This window comes from Calypte anna, chromosome 2, assembly GCF_003957555.1.
Source record: "Calypte anna isolate BGI_N300 chromosome 2, bCalAnn1_v1.p, whole genome shotgun sequence".
NCBI classification, from domain to species: Eukaryota; Metazoa; Chordata; class Aves; order Apodiformes; family Trochilidae; genus Calypte; species Calypte anna.
In genome coordinates this window covers 81,923,572-81,943,178 of record NC_044245.1, presented here as the reverse complement: position 1 = coordinate 81,943,178, position 19,607 = coordinate 81,923,572, and the positions used below count along the sequence as shown (strand labels likewise).

The 19,607-nt window shown below is 44.9% G+C and overlaps 1 protein-coding gene across 3 annotated transcripts in view; it reads left to right on the top strand.

The window, feature by feature from the left end:
- The first annotated feature begins 1,833 nt into the window (after positions 1-1,833).
- Positions 1,834-19,607, top strand: part of GRB10 (growth factor receptor bound protein 10) — a 141,413-nt gene continuing 123,639 nt past the window's right edge. For 2 of the 3 annotated variants that reach the window (XM_030444136.1, XM_030444134.1), the window contains exon 1: positions 2,166-2,248. The gene's annotated coding sequence lies outside the window, so the exon portion shown is untranslated. Of the gene's footprint in view, positions 1,929-2,165; positions 2,249-19,607 lie in introns of those variants that run through there. The other variant, XM_030444135.1, reaches the window with a different exon arrangement.

Below are 19,607 nucleotides of genomic sequence, written 5' to 3'. Positions count from 1 at the left end.
AGAAAGTTCTTCATGTAAGCATGTGGGGCTGTGTTGCCAGCCATGCTGTCCTAGGGTCTGGCAGGTAGTTGGTGCTTCCTTGCCTCTGGAGTAATCTCAAACAGAAACCTGAGACCAACTCCCCTCACCTTTTCACTAGGCTAGGAGCCTTCTGCAAGAAGCTGAGAGGAGCTAGCTCCACCTCCAGTCAAGTACCAGTCTCCAGGGCTAGACCCCCCCCCAAATGATCTATCAGGGGTGAACAATAGCTTACGGAAAGTCATGGCAGACCAGAGCAGTGATGGGAAAGAGAAGGGTCAACTAGGGGCTGAGAAGTGACTGTGCATGGAGCAAGCTCCCAAGGAGCCGGGCTGCGTTGGGATGCGATGGGATGGGACGGTACGGTAGAGGCGATGGCGGTGCTGACAGGCTGAAGTGCAACGCTCAGCACCACATCAAGTGGAGATGGCGGAGGGACGGCTGGTGTCGGGGAGAGGCCGAGGGGCCCGGGACATGAGGGGGGCGAGAAGGGAGTGGGCAGCAGAGCGGCACGTGCCGGTGGGAGGCTGAGGTGACACCCACGAGGAAACGGGAGAGATCACTTGAGGAGCCGAACTGCGAGAGTGAGTGGTGAGAAGAGAGCGAGAGATCAGAGCAGGGCTGGAAACGCCGGGACGGAGAGGGCGGGCTGGTAACAAAAACATTCCTTTAAATACAGTAAAGAAGAGCCACGAAGGAAGAAAGAGCCAGAGCAAGGAAGGTATCATGTTACATTTCAAAATATATTCAGCTCGGGCGCTCGGCAGCAATGCTTCCATCCGAGTACGTGCATCTGTCTTAGGAGGAAAAGCCTAGAGATTTCTCCCGCTTCTCCGTGATTTCCTTTTATAGTGCTGGCCACTTCTTGCGAGAGGTGTTTTTTGCCCCTGGCCAACAGAATATTCCTCTCCTCCTGCAGGGAAGCGCCTTGCGTCTAAATCTGCAAGCATTAAAACAGTAGCTCCTAGGGAAGCGTGCAGCTTTACTTATAAAAGAGCTTTTTCGCATCCCCAAGTTATTTGCAAGTTACAAATAGGATTGCTTGGAGCTCCCGTAAAGCTCTGGTGATCCAGAGAGCAAAATACCAAAGGTCCCACTGCGCAGAAGTTAGAAGCAGCAGTCTATAGGAGTGCTGGTGGCAGGGTGAGGATCCAGGGAGATAAGAGTGTGTTTTGCAACCCAGCAGAGCTCGCCGAACAGTTCACCTTACTGCTGGCTGACGCCGAGCGCCTGCTCGGTGCTACCTGGAGTGCAGGAGGGGGAGCTGAGACACCTTCGCGGGTAGTTTTGTGGGGGCAAAACGTGAGGACAGGATGGGGAGGTGAGGTTAAAGAAAAACCCCACGCACGAATGCCTCGCGTTTGCAGATGCCCCCCGGATACTCTGGTGGCTTTATTTTAAAGAAAAAGCACCGAAAGCACGTCTCGGTGCTACCTGTGGCCGAGCTTTTGTTAGCGGGCGGGAAGACCCCGCACCAGCCTCCTAACCTGCCGCCCCCAGCCCCCCGCCCGACAAGGAAAAAGGTTCCGAGTTCGAGCCTCCTACGGCCGTCGGGGCTGCCGGCCGCCCCCTGCCCTCGGCGGAGCTGTGGTGGTGGTGGCGGTGGCGACGGCGGGGGGCGGGCCGGGGCTGCGGCTGCGTGCGGCGGGGCCGGGGCGGGGCGGGGCGCCGCCGGGAGTCAGCTGGGCGCGGGGCGGGAGCGCGGCGGCGGTGGGGCGCCGTTAGCACCGGGAGCTGGCGGTGGCGGCAGCAGCAGCAGCAGCGGCGGCGGCAGCAGCAGCAGCAGCAGCAGCGGCGGCGGCGGCGGCGGCGGCGGCGGCGCGGGCGGGCGGGCGGGCGGGCAGGCAGAAGTTTTCTCCGCAGATCCTTCTCGCACCTCGGGGTCGCCCTTGCGCGAGCGTCCCCCTGGGGTGCGTTTTGATTTAATTTTTTTTGTTTGTTTAACTGCATTTTTTTATTTTAAATTTTTAGTTTGTTTTTTTTTTAAATTGTTTTAATTTTTTGTTGTTGCTTTTTTGAGGCGCGTGGCTCAGAAAGCTTGCCCTCCCCCACCCGTGCCCACTCCACCCCGCCGCCTGGAGGACCCCCCCCCCCCACCCACACACTCCTCCCCGCCCGCGCTCCCGTCCCCGCCGCCGCGCACGTCCATTCCCCCGACCCCTTGTGTCCGCCCGAAACTTGGCGAGTGCGCGGCGCCCGGCGGGGAGGGTGCCGGCCGGCTGGCCAGCAGGTAAGGGCTTGGGGGGCGACGCGAAGCGTGCAGGGGGGACGGCGGCTGCCCCTGGGAGCTATGGCCAATCCGGGAGGGGCTGGAGGGGCTTGCCGGCTCCTCGGTGGCGGAGGCCGGTGGGAGGCGGAGGACGAGAGCAAACTTCCTTTTCCTGGGGCCGTCGGCGAGCCCCCCGTGCCGGCGAAGAGCAACCCCATGCAGCTCCCGCCGCCCGGCGGGGAGCCCCCAGGGCCGGGCGAGGGGCGACCGTCGGCTGCTTGCCGCGGGGCTCGGCCCATTCCCTCGACTCGGGGTTTCCTTGCCGCGTTTTGTTTGCTCGCCTGCTTCGTGCCTCTTCCAGCGCTGCCGGGAGCTGGGCTTTCCCGTAGCTCCGAGTTGGCATCGGGTGAAGCTTTGCCCCGCCAACTGCTGGCCGTGCTGCCCAGACTCCCCCGTGTCCCTCCTCCCTGCTCCCCTCCTCGCCGCTCAGCGTTTGCGGGAGGGCCGGCGGATGGGCAGTTCGCAGAAATGCCACTTCGTAGTGCTGCCACCTTCCTGCTCGTCTGCGGTGCGGATCCGCGGCGGTGGCCGGGAGAGCAGCCCTGTGCCCCACCGTCTCTCCGGGCCGTACCGGGGAACCCCTCGCCTAGCCCAGGGGACCCGGAGTCGGCGGGGGAGTGCTCGGTTTCTCTTGCCTCCATTCCCCACGCACGCAGGGCTCGGCTCGCTCGTTGTACCGCTGTGGTACCTCAAGCCGGGGCTGAAACTGTGGCATCTTTATAAGAACAGTTTGCAGTTAATTGATTTGGCAGATGAACTCCTGCGAAATCCTCTTGCCCGCTTCTGTTGCTGAAGTGCCAGCCCTCCTCTCTCCCCCCACCCCCCGCCTTCTCTTTCCCCTTTTCCCCTTCCCCCTTTTCCCCTGCTTTCCTTTGAAGCGTCGCATAACTCTGTATTGCCAGCAGGATGGAAAGTGCTGATTCAGCAGCCTGAAGCCCCCACTCCATCTGAAGTGGTGGTCTGCCTGAAATGTTCCCATTTGTTGAAATAGGAACATGTGTTGCTGGTATGTCAAAGCAGCATTGATCAGGTTTTCTAAAACAGCCTCGAAGAATGTGGCTTGCTTTTTCCTTAACTAAAGAAAAATGTATTTGAGGTTGGGGGAGTGCAAACGAGAGTGAGATGAGAGGGATGTGAGTAGCTGTCACCTGAAGTTCTGCTTCTGAGGGACAGTTGAAGTTGTCTTGCCTTGAAAAGGTGCTGAGCAATTACTCGTTTTAGCAAAGATTCTGTAGGATGTGTAAGGATGCGTTATCATTCCAACCCAGTCTATTCCTGTGTCTAGAGACTTGTACTTAAAGCTCTAGAAAAGGTATGGAGAAGGGTGACAAGGCTAATCCTGGGATTAAAAGGAGTGAGTTATGAGGACAGGTTAAAAAAAACCACCACAAACGCATGGAGATTATAAAAGCTGCATGGAAAAAGGAAATACGTTTGAAACTTTAAATGACAGCTCTGGCAGTGCTTCATGATCACTTGGGTCTGAGGAAGGGTGCGGGAGCTCAGCAAGATGATCTTTAGCTTTAGTCTACCTGGAGGGCTTACCTCACAGTAGAGCAGAAGAGGGAGAGCTGTTCCAGAGCTGTGTTCCTCTGGCTGGCTGTACAGTTGCACGCTAATATCAAGGCTATTAGGGTTTTCTTCTTTAACTATAAACTCTTCAAAACTCACATTTAAAAGCTGAAGAGTATTGTTTGGTAGCCTCATTGCAACTGCAGTAAACTGAGGAAGCAGCTAGCCCTGATGCTTGCCTCCAGTGATCATTTTACCGTGTTACACTCAGATTTATTTTCTTCACTTGGACTTTATTTGTTCTTAAAGTAGGTCTTGTTTGCCCTGGCTACATATTAAAGATCTTGTGGTACTTCCATGGTTTTTCTTGGTTTTGGTAATCAAAATATCCCCTCCCTTACCACTGTGTAAGTTGGCTTTCATTCTCAGATACAGCCACACCTGGGTTTCAGTAGCATATTCCTGTGTTTTATGTAGTCCAAAAACGCTGCCTGAATGCAAAATGGATCTCTGCGTTTCACTTCCACTTCAGCATATACCATGAAATAAAACAAATATTTGCAGCCCTCTATCTTGCGAGCACTTAAATAGCTCCAGCAAGAATTGTCACAAAGGTTTTAGAAATCTTGGGCCATGTTCTCAGCTGCGCTTGGGGTGCAAATGGGCAAAAAGTATCTGGATCTCTCTGGTTAAGGGATCCTTCCAAGGTGGGGAGTTCCCAGCTGGCAGAGGAAAGGCATAGCTGGGTCATGCGCTGCTCCTGCCAGAAGCATGGGAGTGTTGCACTGGGAGTTTGTTTTCTGACAGCACTGAAGTAGCAGATGTCCCTCTAGACTGTGAGGCACCAGCAGCTTCCCTGGGCATGCCTATGGGTGGCAGGAGGTTAGCTGGGGAGCTCCTGGGTAGCTTCACTCTGGGTGGGACCATGCTGTCTCTCTTCTCCTCCTTTCTGCCATGCTGCTGTACGTGTTGGTTGTGGAAGCTTATGGTGATAGTGCTGAATGAGACCAGATTTCTAGGCAAAACTTTTCCTTAAATCAGCTGAGCTTTTTCTTGGGAAGTGGCATGTGTGTTGGGGAGGCTGGAATGCTTTTTCAGAGACCTGGAAGCTGCCATGGGAGAGAGAGATGAGAGGGAATGGCTTTTTATGTGTTTTTAGAATGCATTTAAGTATTTCCTCAGGTAAAGTTTCACTGGTGACAGCAGACACTGTCGTGCAAAAACCTTACCAGTTTCTGCTGGCCTTTTAATGCTAAACCAATACATGAGCTTTATTAGTGGGGTTGAGGAAAAAGCTTTTCCTCACTTTAAGCCAGCATTTCTGTTCAGAGTAAGACTAAGCCTACTTTTCTTTGAATCTCAACTATGAGGTTATTGATGCCATTTCACAGTACAGCATTTCTTTTGTGTACCCACCTGGCCCAGTGTTTTTGCAAACAAGGAGGACAACTCCAGAGACCTCTGCCTCTGTCAGCCTTGCATGAAGCTTGCCAACTGGCTTGGCTGGACTGTGGTTGCATAAGCCTCCTTCTGTAGGAAAGCAGGCTAAGAAGTTAGGATTGTTTTTTTTGGATACTGGACCTGCTTCTGGGCATGTGCAAAATATACCAGTTGTGACTCTTCACCTAGGGACATCTAGGAATGGAGAGCTGTTTCCTAAAAGGTTCAACTCCACATTCTTTTTAGGATTTAGGTGTAACGTGGTCTCCAAGGAATCCTTTTATAGGCACTGATCTTCTTTTATGTGTTTGCCATCCTTACACTGCCTGCTGGTTAGGACAGCACTTTGCAACCCAAAGTTGGATGTGGCCAAGCAGTTCTTTTTTCCCCGCCCCCCCATAATTTTTCTCTCAAACCAGTGGTTGTTATGAAAGATACTAGCAAAAAAACAGATGACACCTTGTTGACTTTTCTGTCCTTGTACTTCTTGAGTTGTGAGCTTCTGAGCTTGTCCCATGCCAGGTCTTTCCTATTCTCACGCCATCTGTTGATTTGGAAGATGTTGTTTAACAGCAGTTCTCCTGTTAGCTCAATATGGCTCCTCTGTTGCATTATGGATGTGGGGAGGACTATTCCAAGGAAGCCAGATTCCACTATGAGTGTAGCATAAAAGAAAACTGTTGATCAGGGTGAAGCATCATGTCTTCAGACAGACTGTTAATCTCTTTGGTGATGGAGCAACCAGGATAGTCTCACTTCAAGATCTGGCTGGGTACAACCTATAATCCCTTTGCTGGCGTGCTTTATTCTCATGACCAGTGTCTCTCCAGTGGATAACCAGATGTGAAAGCAATTCAAGACACTTCATTTTGCATATAGATATGTTCATGTGGAACTGGTGCCATTTGTGACTTCTGGTAGCTTGTAAACTCATGATTTGTATAGGAACACTGAAGACTCAAGGAGTCATGAAGTGAGTCACCATCAATGACAGGTTATAATGAATCTCTCATTCTGAGAGATTTACACTGATCCTCAGCCGTTGCCTGAAAACTCATCTTCCTCTTTTATTTCCTAGAGTCTTTCATAATTCACAGATGGATCAGTTCATGCAGAGCAAAATGGACATGGTTATCAGGGCTGAAAGCATTACAACTTCAAGCCCTACTTTAGCCTAGTGCCCTTCTTAAAGGTTCTATCTTTCTTGCTCTCTGTAACAGAAAAGACCAACACTTTCTGTTTAACAATGAGTAGCCAATGCTGCCAATGAACTTGAAAACTTGTTGGAAGATGCTCTTACAAAAGCATGAAGTTTTGAGCACTGGGTGAATAATTTTCTGTTAGGAGAAGTTGATGACTGTGTGGCTGCTTGGGATTTTACAGGCAAACCCATAGTGGAAAGGACAGAGTATCAAGTTTGGATTGAATGAAATTATGGGCAGGATTAATCCTACATGTTCTTCAAAACTGAACATTAATGCTCATTTACAAGCCAAGACAGCTTTTAATGAAACCTGCTAATTTTGTATCATTTAGTTAACTCATGAGGTGATGCGATTACTGCTCCTGGATGGCTACAGCAAAAGGTGGCCATCATAAAGATGATTTGTTATAGATGGGTGATCAGTGTAGGGGACCTTCTCCAACAGCATGGATAGTGCAGCATCTAATTAATACGGTATATTAGTGTGAGGGACCCTTTTCTTCCTGAAGCCTTTCAGAAACCTTTAAGTCATATTTGGTAAGTCATGATAACTTGGGAGAGAGGAATGTTGTAGAGGAAAATGTATGCTGTGTACATATTATGTATGCTATGAAGTAAAATCACAGGTTGTGTCAAGCTTGTATATTGCTGGAGTGACTTGGACATAATCTCCGCACGTGGCACAGAAGTGTACCTCATTGATAGTGAGATACATAAACTTTTCCTGGAGCTGGAAAGAGGCAAACTGTTCCATGGTGTTCCTTGAAACTTTCAGTACTGCTGGCTTTGAGATTTTGCTGGTTCAGATATGATGGGATGAGGCTTGTTTGCTTAAATAGTTTGTTGACTTGGAGAAAAGATTAGCAGCAAGATATTTCGTCTTTACACCTGAAGGTTGGTCAGTCTCTGCTTATTTTTCCTGGGGAGAGAGTTAGGGGAGGTGTGAGTGTTAAATTTACTGTGCAGCATACTTGTGTGAAGAGCTTTGGGACTAGAGTGGTAGTCCTTGGATGAAGAGGCGATGAGTGCCCTAGAGGAGTTTGCTGGGAACACCATGACAGTCTCTGTGTTTTCTCTTCCTGCGGGCAGATACTCCAGAGTATTTGAGAAAGAAACACGGTGTCCTATTTCTGTTGGACTCCAGAGAAAGACTGTAAGAGGTTTTCCCATTATCTTACTCTCCTGCTGCTAAGCTATCATCCTTAGGCCAAGAGCAACAAGTTAAGCAGCCACGTCGATCTTAATGCCCAACTGTTATTAATGATTACAGTGTTAACTATTGGACAGTCCTGTTGCTCCAGCAGTGCTGTTCAAACAATGCATTTCTTAGTGAGTCTGTTGCAGCTTTTTCAGAGGCCAAAGCCAAGGAACATGGGCAACTTCCAAAAAGGCAGTTTTACATAGGCAGGTCATGATGAATGGGGTAATTGTAAACACATGTTTGGTTAAACCACTAGCAAACCAGCCTCTGATTCTTCCCAGCCTTCATCAATGCCAGCTTCTACTAGTTGTTAACGGGACAAAAATAGGAAATGACTTCCCTGGCAGGCAAACTATAGAGGAAATGCCATGCCATCCTGTTGGAATAAACCTATAGCCCAGTGGGAAGGAACTCTCCTGCTGAGCAGCGTTGGGGATTTTCACATTTGTTCACAAAGTAAACTTCAGAGCGAGGTTCTTGTGCTCCCTTTGTGCTTACTGCTGCAGAATTGGCGTCAACAGAGAAATTGGAGAAACCAAGCGGCTGCTGTGAAGCTGAGCCTGTGGTTGCAGAAGACTGTGGATAAGTAAGGGTGTATAATACTCCATGACACCAGTATCAGTCTTTCATTATGCATCCCTGGTGAGAAAATCAATGAGCAGGAAGAATCCTCAAGTCTTGTATGCTCTTTTCATGGTGGAGATTAGCACTTGATGAACACTTGGAAAATTCTTTCAATGCCTGGGATCTCAATTTTGGCTTTCTGATGACTTGATCAAGTGGCTGCAGCTCTGTATTAACTCATGTTGTTGGTTTGTAGCACAGACTAAGTTTTTAGAAGCTCTTTTTTCCCTTCAATTAGCTTTACTTCTAGGCCACATTCAGGTAGTAATTTTGGTTTTGAAGCCATGAGGAAGGGATTTCTTGAAATGTCACCCAAATACCTGTCACTCCAGATGTTCCCATTACAACAAAATTTGACACTTAAGCCTATTCCTGGTCAGAGAGTTGTAACTGGGCTCTGTGTCCGTGCATACTTTCTATGCTTCAGTAGTGCTTTAGATTAAAAAACAAACTGGCAGAAGAGATTTAGATCCTTTAGGAAAGGAAATACTGTCAGATAATTTTCCCAGGTCTTGATATTAATGGAGGACAATAGCACAAGGTAGTTACATATGGGAAAGGAATATATCAGAGTCTTTCAAAATCTGAAATAAAAATGGAAAAGTAATTTTTTTTCTTGTTCTTTTCTTCCTCCCTCCCTTCTCTTCTTTTCCACAATGTTAATTTCTGCCAGACTACTATGTACAGATTCAGATAGGAGAACGTTCTCTCTAAATGGGAATTGGGAGAGGGGGTGAGAAGGACTGGGGGAAGGTAAAATCTGTAGGTTGGTCTTGCTTCATGTACTGTTAAAGCACTGTTAAAGCTCTGAGCATCCTTGGAAAGGAATAAGCAGCTTTTATTATATTTAGGCAAAAGTGTGGAATTAGACATCAAGGAGCTAGAAAAGCTAAAAATTCAGAAGGTTGTGATATTTTTGTCTTGTGCCAAAGCCTTTTAAGAAAGGCCTGCTTTTCCTCCTGGCTCAAATGTATTGAAGTCCATTTAGGAGAACGTTAAGGGAGAGATACATATTGCAAGGCCATTGATTCCTCCTGGATTAATGTCTTGTGGGTGATAGTACTTCATTCTAATAGCTTCTCATGCTGACATCACCCAAGATGTCAGGGGATTATGTCAGGATTCAAGCCTTGATATTGTGCAGAACAATGGCTCAAGTGCTGGCAGATGCTTTCATGATGGGTCAGGTTGCTTTTGTTACTCATGTCTACCTTAAACTGTGATATTCCAGTGTAATAAACAAAACACTTTCCAAGAGAAAGGTATTAGTGTAACGAAGTTGTGAGGGCAAAGTACTACTTGCTGCTAAATTTTATGCTAGAGACGGATTTGCGATGAGCATCTATAATCTACACACAGAAAGGCATGCATTTTTAACACTCGCCAACTTTGTATCTTTTGCTTGCTTGTTTGTTTTGTTTTAATTGTTTTTTTTTCCTGTGAAGCATTGTTTCATTCCAGGAATCCTGAAGTTGAGGCTGAAAGTTTCCATTTTTTTTAATTGTTTTTTTTTTCCTTCTTGGCTGCTGGGCACCTAGCTTTAGTTCTTGTTTTTAAATGATGGTTCTTAATGAAGCCCCCTAAGGTGGAAACAATCAGAGGAGCCTACTATTATGCTTTAGAAATGATCAAAATAGAATGTCATAGATTATACATAATTTTCATGAACTGATAGCTTTTAATATTCTTTACTTGTAGGCTATTTTAAGATTACCTATAGTAATGACATTTAACATTTGAAAGGCTTCAGATGATGCTTTTTTAAAAATTTTTCCCCCCTCTCTCTCCTCCTAAAATGCTTAGGGAGAATTAAGAAAGGACGAGTGCATAGCAAATGGGTTTCTGGTATCTCTGTGTCCCAAAGCTTGTTTTGCGTTGAGCATGTATGTTTTGCTCTAGAGCTGATGCTAAAAAGGTCAGGAAAAGTCTCTATGGAATACCTTGCTAGCAAAGGTGGATTTTATTGTTACATGGTACTTTGGAAGAGCATTACAAAGAATGTTGCAGCTGATGCTGTGCATGCCCGATGAATTCAGGTGGGCAGTGATGCTTGCAGCCCTTGGTTGAGTTGTTGTCCAGTAGTGTCTCTCCTCCTGCTTTCCCCCAGTATTATTTGGAAAATAGTACTGATGATTCAGTCTTGGGTAGGAGAATGGCTTTGCAAGATGCTAGCTTGTCTTAGCCTTAGTTAATTTTGGTAAGTGTATAATTTATCCTGGTTTATGTGTTCAACTCCTCTTCCCAGCGGTGGGAGAATTTCTTGTGGGTATTTGGAAAGGCAGTCCTGTGCTGTAGCAGTCTGACTTTCAGGTTTTCTTTTATTCATCTCTGAGAACTTCTGGGGGCCCTTCATGTCCAACAGTCCAACTCTTGGTTACAAGTTTGTTCCTGAGGTTTCTCATTTAAAATTCAGATGAGCTAAAGTGTTGCTTCTGTAGGTGATGTGAAATAGCCTATCAGATGAATTTGGCAGATCTCAGTAGAGTTTGAGGGAGACAGCTAGTGTGTAGCCATCAGTGATGGAAAGCACATTTTCCTTTTTAGAGTCCTCAAATACGAATTTCTATTGTGAAAAATCTGCATTGTGAAGGGGTTGAAGAAGCTTCTCCCCTGGAAGATTATTCGAGATATGCGTAGCTGTATCATTCTCTGGTCATCATAAACCAGAATAACTGAGGAATTAACTGGTAATAAATTAACCCTTATTCATGTATGAGAAATATCAAGAATAATAGATGTTCATACTTATGCCAGTGTTATGAGGAACACTGGAGTTTTAGTTGACTTGCCCTGAAATGTTGTAAAACATGCTTGTTTCAGGCCAGTTACCAGCTGAAATGTTTTATTCCTGGAATGTTTCTGTTGTTCCCAGTCTCACAGTCCCAGAGCTACCTGTGAGCTGGTTTAGCTGCTATATTCTGACCAAGAAGGAGTTTCTACAGCCAAAGTAAAGTATAGGCACTAGAGGTGACTTCTGTTTAGGAGAGATGGTCTGTCTGACTGTTGGGCAGCTCTTGTCCATAAACTACTGTGAATTTTGAGGGCCTGCCTTGGACAGAGTTGCACCTTTATCAGCCTTGCAAAAGCTAGTATTCTTTAGCCTGGAAAAAAAACACCCCTGCAAACTGAAAACCACAATAAGTTACTTAGTAATTCTGGTTATTATTCTTGCCTGTGGTGAATGTGGAATAATTTCTGGGGCAAGGTGTCTTTCCTTTGTTGTACCAAACAGAACTCGGCAATACTTGGAGCTTGGGCTGTTTGGCTCTTTTACAGCAGTGACTGATGTTCCTCTTCTGAGATGTTTCTGGTTGGCTTTTTCCATAATTTTAATACAGAAAAGTTGGAACAAATCAACTAGCTCCATGCTTTTGGCTGAGTACTAGCTCCCTTGGATGTGTACTCTTGGGTGGACTGAAGAAGGTCTTTCCTGAGCCTTCATTACAGGGGTGTGTCTGTCTAAAATGAGGCTGCTGTGAACAAATTTCAATTTTTGTATCAAATGCTACTTGTAATGCTTCAGTCGCTTTGCATGGCTGTATTGGGTTTTTGGGGTATTGTGATGAAGGAAGTAATAAATGAGAAGTAATTTCATGGGTGTGCTGACATGGTTGTTTATGGATGCCAAGTTTCTTCCTCTTCTCAGAATATATGGCCAACATTTATGCTTGCCTTTAGCCATGGCATATCTGTACTGAGTTTGGCAGTGATTCAGAGAAGACTTACCCAGCCAGAGAAGTATCCATGGGATGACTTTTTGATTTTTTTTTTTAATGTTTGCTTATTCTTGCTTTTTAATTGTGTGGGGACTGGAGCTTTCTTCCTGCAGCTTGTCTAAAGTCAAGGTTCTGAGTTAGGATCTCTCTTGTGTTCAAGTTGTGTGGTCAGAGTGAATTTTTGCCTAAACCTATGGTTGAGGTATAAATGGTTGCACTGCATGGACAGCAATGTTCTCATCCAGTAGATGGTCTCAGTTAATCTCTCCCTGCTAGAGTCATAGAATTCTGCAATTCTAATTGTTAATCTGAAGTTGAGCTATGAGGTGTGTGCTTTGCGTGAGAAGTGTGCTAACTTTTCTAAATCCTGGCTCACTATGAATAAAGAGCAGAGGTTCCCAATGAGGCTTTCTTCACTCTTTCCTGTCCTGAGGCCAATGGTTGCCTCTCTGCAGCTCCTTCTTCACCAGTATCATCTTCTGCTCCCACATCAGCCCTGCAGCCATGGTGCCTCCCTTTCTGGCTACCCAAATACCCCATTTTTTTCTTGGGGTGGGTGGGGTGTATGTATCTCAGGCTTGTGATAACTGGCAGAAGGCCTCAGTGGTGGCAGAGTTCAGGGAGCTGGAGTTGGTGGTGAGCACTAGTATTGTCAAGAAGAGAAGTGTTGTGGTTTAAGCAGCACATGCCCACTTGCTCGCTCATCCCCCTTGGAGGGATGGGGAGGAGAAAATACAATGAAAAGCTCATGAGTCAAGACAAGGACAGGGAAGGATCACTCACCAGTTATGGTCCCAGGAAAAACAGATTTGGCCTGGGGAAAAAGAATCATTTAATTTATTACCAATCAAATCAGAGTAGGATAATGAGATGTAAAACCAGATCTTAAAAACACCTTTTCCCCACCCCTCCCTTCTTCCCAGGCTCAACTTCCTTCCTGATTTCTTTGCCTCCTCCCCCCAGTGACACAGGGGGATGGGGAATGGGGGTTGTGGTCATCTCATCACAGGTTGACTCTGCTGCTCCTTCTTCCTCAGGGGCAGGACTCCAGAGTCTCTTCCCTTACTCCATTGTGGGGTCTCTTCCACAGGAGAGTGTCCTTCATGAACTCCTCCAACCTGAGTCCCTTGGGAGCTGACTGCTTCAGCATGGGCATCCCACAGTCACAGACTTTTTCAGGCAAAGTCACCTCCACTGGCATGGGGTCTTCCAAGGCTTGAGATCCACCTCTGCTCCAGTGTGGTTCTCCATGGGCTGCCGGCAGACAACCTGCCACTCCACCATGGGCTGCAGGGGAGTCTCTACACCTCCCCCTCTCTTCTGCACTGACTTTGGTGTTTGCCATATGTGTTTCCATCACACCCCGCTCCTCTCTCTGCCAAAGGTCTCCTAGCAGTTTCTTTTCCCCTTTTGAAATAATACTGTTGTAGGGGCACCTCCATTGTTGCTGATGGGCTCAGCCTTGGCCAGAAGTGGGTCCAGCTTGGAGCTGGGAGAGCTTTGCAGCCTCTGACAGAAGCCACCTCTGTGGCCCCTCCTCCGCTACCACAGACCCCACACAGAGAGGAAGAGTCTTGAAAAGGTGTGTCAAAAGAGAGGTGGTATGGCAGTAAAACCAGTTTGCCGCTTTGCTTTGCACTGTGTTAATGTGCTGTGTTGACACCATGAGTTAAAGCAGGTTTTCATGATAGAGACTTGGTCTATGGGACAGAGTTTCTGGAATATCTTACAGGTACTGAAAACTTGTTCGTGTGGGGCCTTTGATGGACCTTGATGCAGTTTAGTGCTTTAATTTGGTAGGCGCCTTATAATTGGTCTGTTTACAAAGCTGACTGTGGCTTGGGAAGATGAGAAAAAGTGAAAGGAATATCATGCTGCTTGTCACAGTTGGGGTGAGAGGTGTCCTTTTGCAGGTCAGGACTAGGGCATCATCAGCCTGGTTTTGGTTGAAACTTAGGGGTTCAGTGAGTGGAGTTATGGCAATGCCTTTCAGCATCATGGTGTGTGTAGGGCTGGTTCCTGTTGGCTGCTGCAGTAGGAGCCACAGTTCAGGCTGGGCCATGGCCCTTAGCTCTATGGGAGCTTTGCATGACTGTGGCTGTGTGTGGAGCTGAGGGGCTTGGGGGAGAGAGAGCTTCAGGTTGTGCCTTCCTGTGGTCTTCTGAAATCCTTTTTAAAATTGTGCTGTAATGCGGTGATTCCTGTTACGTGACATCCTAGCCAGGTGGCATCAGGTCCCTAAAAAAAAACAGTGGACTGAGAGTATTGTGTCAAAAGTGGCTTTCACCCTCTGAAACCCACTAGCAGTTTAAAATTAACCAAATACTTTTGTAGGTTAAATGAATTTTAATGACTTTCTACCATTTTTATTAGAAGAATCTGTTTACAACCTTGTTGCCTTAGTGCAGCCTGGATTGTCAATGTTTGAGCTTTTTTATCAATTAAGAAGATTTTGCAGCATGACAGTGATTTCCCTAAAGATTTCTCTGGTCAATGAGGAAACAGCAGCATTAGTATAAATCAAAGCAGAGCAGCCCAAAATAGCTGTATCCCAAAACAGACTTAACCAATAAAACTTTGAATTATGATGTTATCTTCCACCAGGGAGCACTGCAAAGTCTCCCTGCCTTTTTGTGTCATGTTAGAAAGGACTGAGCCATCCCATTGTTAGGAAAAACCTCACAGAGTAAAGACCTAAAACTTAACTAAGAATGTAAATGTACCTTGGATTTGAATATAAATGCATACCAACTGCAAATGGTTGGGTTTTTAAAAATTGTGATATTTAACAAAAAAGAAAGGTTAGAAACCGTTCCAGTCTGTTTTTGAGGATTTGATTGACATTTTCTGTGACCCCTTTGCTCTTGTGTCTTGCAGCAGTGGGAGGGCAGGGCAAAAGGAAATCTATGTTAAAACAGAGTTTGGGAGATGTGGTGAGGACCTAGAAGAGAAGGAACGAAGTAAGGCAATATTGACACAACACTCAACTTTTTAATTGGCTTTGACTTTTTTTTATTTCCTCCATTCCCAATGCACCCACTTCTCAGCAACATAGGGGGAGTAAAATTGATTTCTGTAGTCATGTAGGTATTTCCAGGCTGATGGAGTGAAAAGGCAAAACAGGCTGCTGTCCACACACCTCTCCCACCCCCAGCACCATTCAGGTGAAGATGATATTTTTTTGGAGTAATGCTAACCCTTTATTTGAGCTGCAGTTGGGTGTCCATATGGCAAAAGCCTGCTGTTTCTGAGGGCTGTGTTTTGCCTGTGTGATGATGTATTGCTCTGGGTTCACTTTTGTGTTCTAGCTAGTGGGAATCAAATTCTGAGGTGATGATTGCATAATTAAAGGTGATTTTTATTTATTTTTTTTTTTTACAAATAAGAAAAAAAATGGGAGAGAACCAAGTGTTTATGCCACAATGTATAGTAAATATCCAGTTTTTGATACAGGTAGCTAATTCATGTCTAAAACTTGGCTTGACTTCAGTCCTGGTCTAAACCACAAGTGTCACTTTGGAGTAGATGTTTATTTACTGTGTCCTGTGGCCTGGTGACTGTTGGGACAGCCGGGGGATTCCGGGGTTTACCACATGGTGAGGCATCTGAGCAAAAATGCTTCTGCTCCTAGTGGCACTCCATGTGTGAACTCCTTAAAATGGCCTCTTCAACTGTCTTGATTTATAAAATCAATATGTGTTTATGTTTTTTATTTTTTAAAGAAGTATTTCATTTTCCCTTCTCTTTTATTTCCCAGCCCTGTCACTCTTCAGGAGGGACTGATACTTTGCTGGGTGTAAGCCCTGTACTCCCAAGATCCCAGTATCTGCAGTTGTAAAGATGCAAAGCAGGGAGTGGACAGTCATTCCTGATAGTGAGGGAAGGGCACTGGTGTTAATCCCGTAAATCCACAGTGGGCCCCTCCCGTGAATAGAAACCTGATCTTAACTCTTAGATCCTCCTTGTTGCTGCTGTGATATTTACATATAATTCCTGCTTCTTAAAAGAAGAGAGGGTTAGCTCTAGTCAGATTCAAGGAAAACTGTATGAACTAACCTTACAAATACTTATCCCTACATCAGTGTCTTACTATGGGATACTGAAGAAAAGATGGCAAATGACTTTTTTTCACACTGTTAAAATATAAAGCAAATGCAATTCCAAAGCTTTCCTTAAGCCTCTGTGGCATGCTGAAGTATCTTCCAGTTGCATGGTTAAAGGCTAAAATAAGTCTTGTATGCAGGAATAATGGATTTGGAAGATTTGTGAAATGCCTGTCCCTAGCTACTTCCATTAATGCAAATTGTGGATGCCACACTGTAGGGTGTGGGGAGGGAAACTGGAGAGAGAAAAATGGCTGAATAAGATGATAATGCTTGCAGTTATGCCTAATCACAGTTTGTTTCCTGTAAATACTCACAGAGGTTTTGCATAGTGAGAACAAATGCAAATGCAATTTGGAATATGCTGGTGGGTACAGCTCAATGCTCATGATCTAAAAAAAAAAAAGTAAAATTTGAAGGGACTGAGTTTTGTTGTGGTTTCCCCCCACCCCCTTCCAAACCTGCAGAAATGTTTGCTACTGAGTAAGCAAACTCCTGCCTGACAGGAGCTGCACTTTATAGTAGTGACTGGTAATTGTGCTGAGGTACCATGTATAGGTGATTTTCTTCCATACTGTTCTGGAAGAAGAGATTTCTCCACTCAATGTACCCTTGAGGACCCGGAGAGCCAATGAAACCTTGAGATTTTGATCTAGAGCTCACAGATTATGGCTAAGCATATAAGAATATTCAAGACATTTGAGTCAAAGTGGTGTTTCTGCTATTTTTCTTCCAGTAGTGATGCTCTCATCAGGGTACTGTTGGCCTTATGCCTCACTGTTGTTAGATTCTTGTTGGTTTGTTATATTAAGGCATAGTTGGATCCATGTACCAACCAACAGAGAAAAGTACACAGGTTTAGACCTTTTAAAAAGATATTTAACATGTAAAGTTTGCAGTGGATTTTTTTTTAAAGTTATTTCTGCTATGAAGGTTACATTTAGCATGCAGCTTGTTGGTATTTTCACTTTGGGTAATGTCCTTCAAAGAAAAAGATGAGGCAATACATGTGTGTTTAGCTTCTCTTCCTTGTAGTGTAGTCTTAGCTTCGGAGAGGTCAACTAGTCAATAAAAAAGCTGAAGTATAGTTGTGTTTTTTGAGGGCAGTTTGGTGACAGTGATGGGGATACTTCATATATACTCTCCAGACAGTTTGTTGATTTATTGGGGGTTTTTTTGGTGTTTTGTTTGTGTGTGTTTGTTTTGGGTTTTTTTGGTTTTTGTTTTTGTTTTTTTGTTTTGTTTTGGTTTTGGTTTTTTGGTTTTTTTCTCCTTTTAGCAATTTTAACTTCATGCTTTTCATTCCTCCAGTGCCCTTACACCATTCTCTCCCTGCCACTCCCACCAGTAATGTTTTCCTAAATCATCTTTGTTGCTTTTTAAACCTTTCTTTTTCTTCTGGAACTTGTGGTGATGGAGAACAGACCCTTCTTCAGTTATTTGCGGAAGACTTTCATATATTTGAAGGATGTCATCATGACCCTTACTGTCTCTTCATCTGACTGAGCTCCAATTCATTCTGGGTTTTTTTTTGATTTTCCTCCTAGATGCCATTCTGTGTGTTACTATTGCTTTTGCTTGGATTCTTTCCAGTTCATCTTTTTTTGAAATTTGATGAAGAGTGAATACAGCATTGTCCTGGAAGCTTTATCAGCCATGAGTAGAACAGAACTGTTGTTTCATGATTCTCACATAAATTCCTCTATACTTTCCTGTGTGGTGTTCGCCTCTTTCTCAACAAAGAATTTTCCAGTTTCTAAAACTTGCTTTGAATTCAGTCTTCCAGCAAGCTGGCATCTTTAAGTTAGCAGCTTCTCCAAGTTTAATGAGTGTCATTTTCTCCTTCATTATCTAGATCGTTAGTCTTAGAGTAGTGTGAGACCAGGGCAGATCTCTGCAGGGGTTATTTGGTATGTCAAGCTATTATCTGAGTCTTTCCCTTTTTTCAGCTCTGAGCAAATGGTAGGTCAGTGCAGTTATCCAGTCACTTTCAAATCTGGAATAAGGTGACTGTTTGCTTTAGTATGACAAATCTTTGTTAACTTTTCATAAGAGTGTGTTATGAATCTTTTGACATGGTTTTGTTAATGTCAAGATTCAGTGTCCACTGCTTCTGTGTTCCCAAAATGTACTGCTCTAGCATAGCAGGTATTTGAGTTGATATGATCTGGCTTATCCGTGAACAATCAGTTTTGTTTAATTTGATCTCTTATTTTCTTCTTGGTGCTAGCAAATGTGTTTAATGCACTCCATTTGCAAATAGGCAAAAACTGTAATTCTTCAGGTTCTTCTTTCCTCTCCCCTCCCACTTCTTTAAGGATATCACTGCCATTCTCCAGCTTCTTATTAATTTGACAGTCCTCTATGAACTCTTACGAATAACTTACAACTATATAAATAAACTTATAGTGGCTTGGAGCTTTAAGAAGAACCCAAACTGTCTGACATGTTCGTGACTGAACCTCATGAAAAACAGCAAAAGTTGATTTATCTAAGTATTGTCTCATCTGTGCTTTCCTTTCCTGCCCCTCCTCTCCCCTCCTCCCCCCCATTGTCTTATCATTGCTATTATTAGTATTTTTTGTTGTTTTCACAATATTATGTATAGCTTTCTTGTGAAAGGGATGAGTGGACTGACCTTTCCCTTAATCATTGTTTTATTCCTGCAGAATTATAGAACAAGTTTTTGATACTTACGATGTCTCTTGCCTCACCTTCACTTATATTGATAGTGCAGTAATTGTCATCAGGCTATTGCTCTTGTGCAGATGAATGGACTCTGCTTGACCTCTTTAGCTAGCAAGGGACAACTTCTAATTGTTGCTTGCTTTTAGTTCTGTATGGGCAACAGCAACACTTATCTTGGGTCTGAGGATTAACTGGAAGCCAGTTAAAACCTGGAGATGAGAGAGAGCATTCAGTGGCAGAGAGCTATCTTCAACTACAAAGGCACGTTTTTTCATCTTCAGTCAACCCACTGAGATGGTCAATGGGCAAATGCCAAAAGATAGAATTTTTCACCTCAGCTGGTTTTGTCAGATTTGGGTTTGAGAACATCATGTTGTTCATGCCCCTGGTCAGCTCAGCCATGATTCAGAAGCCATGTGAAGTTTTATATATAGCGCTTTTTATGAGAGTAGCTTAAAGAATGAAGTACTGAAATATACTGATAAACCTAAAATGGCTAGATAATCAGATGATAAACTAGAGGCTTGGGCCTTTGTCACCACCAGATCTAGAAACATGTTGGATAAGGGGATGTTTACAGAGTGGAGACAGTGAACAATGCTAATACTGTTCACAAAATAAGACAAACCCTTCTGAAAAGGAACGTACAGTTTCAAGAACAGATGGTCTAGTGGTAATAGAGACTGACAATTTTTCTTGGCTGGCATCCATCTTTCAGGTTAGAATCTTGTCTTGAAAGCTCTCTCATAGGGTTGACTTCCCTTCTGCAAAGTACTTGATAAAAAGTCAGTAAATACCTCACGGGAACTTGTTCTTCCTGGTCTAACAAAAA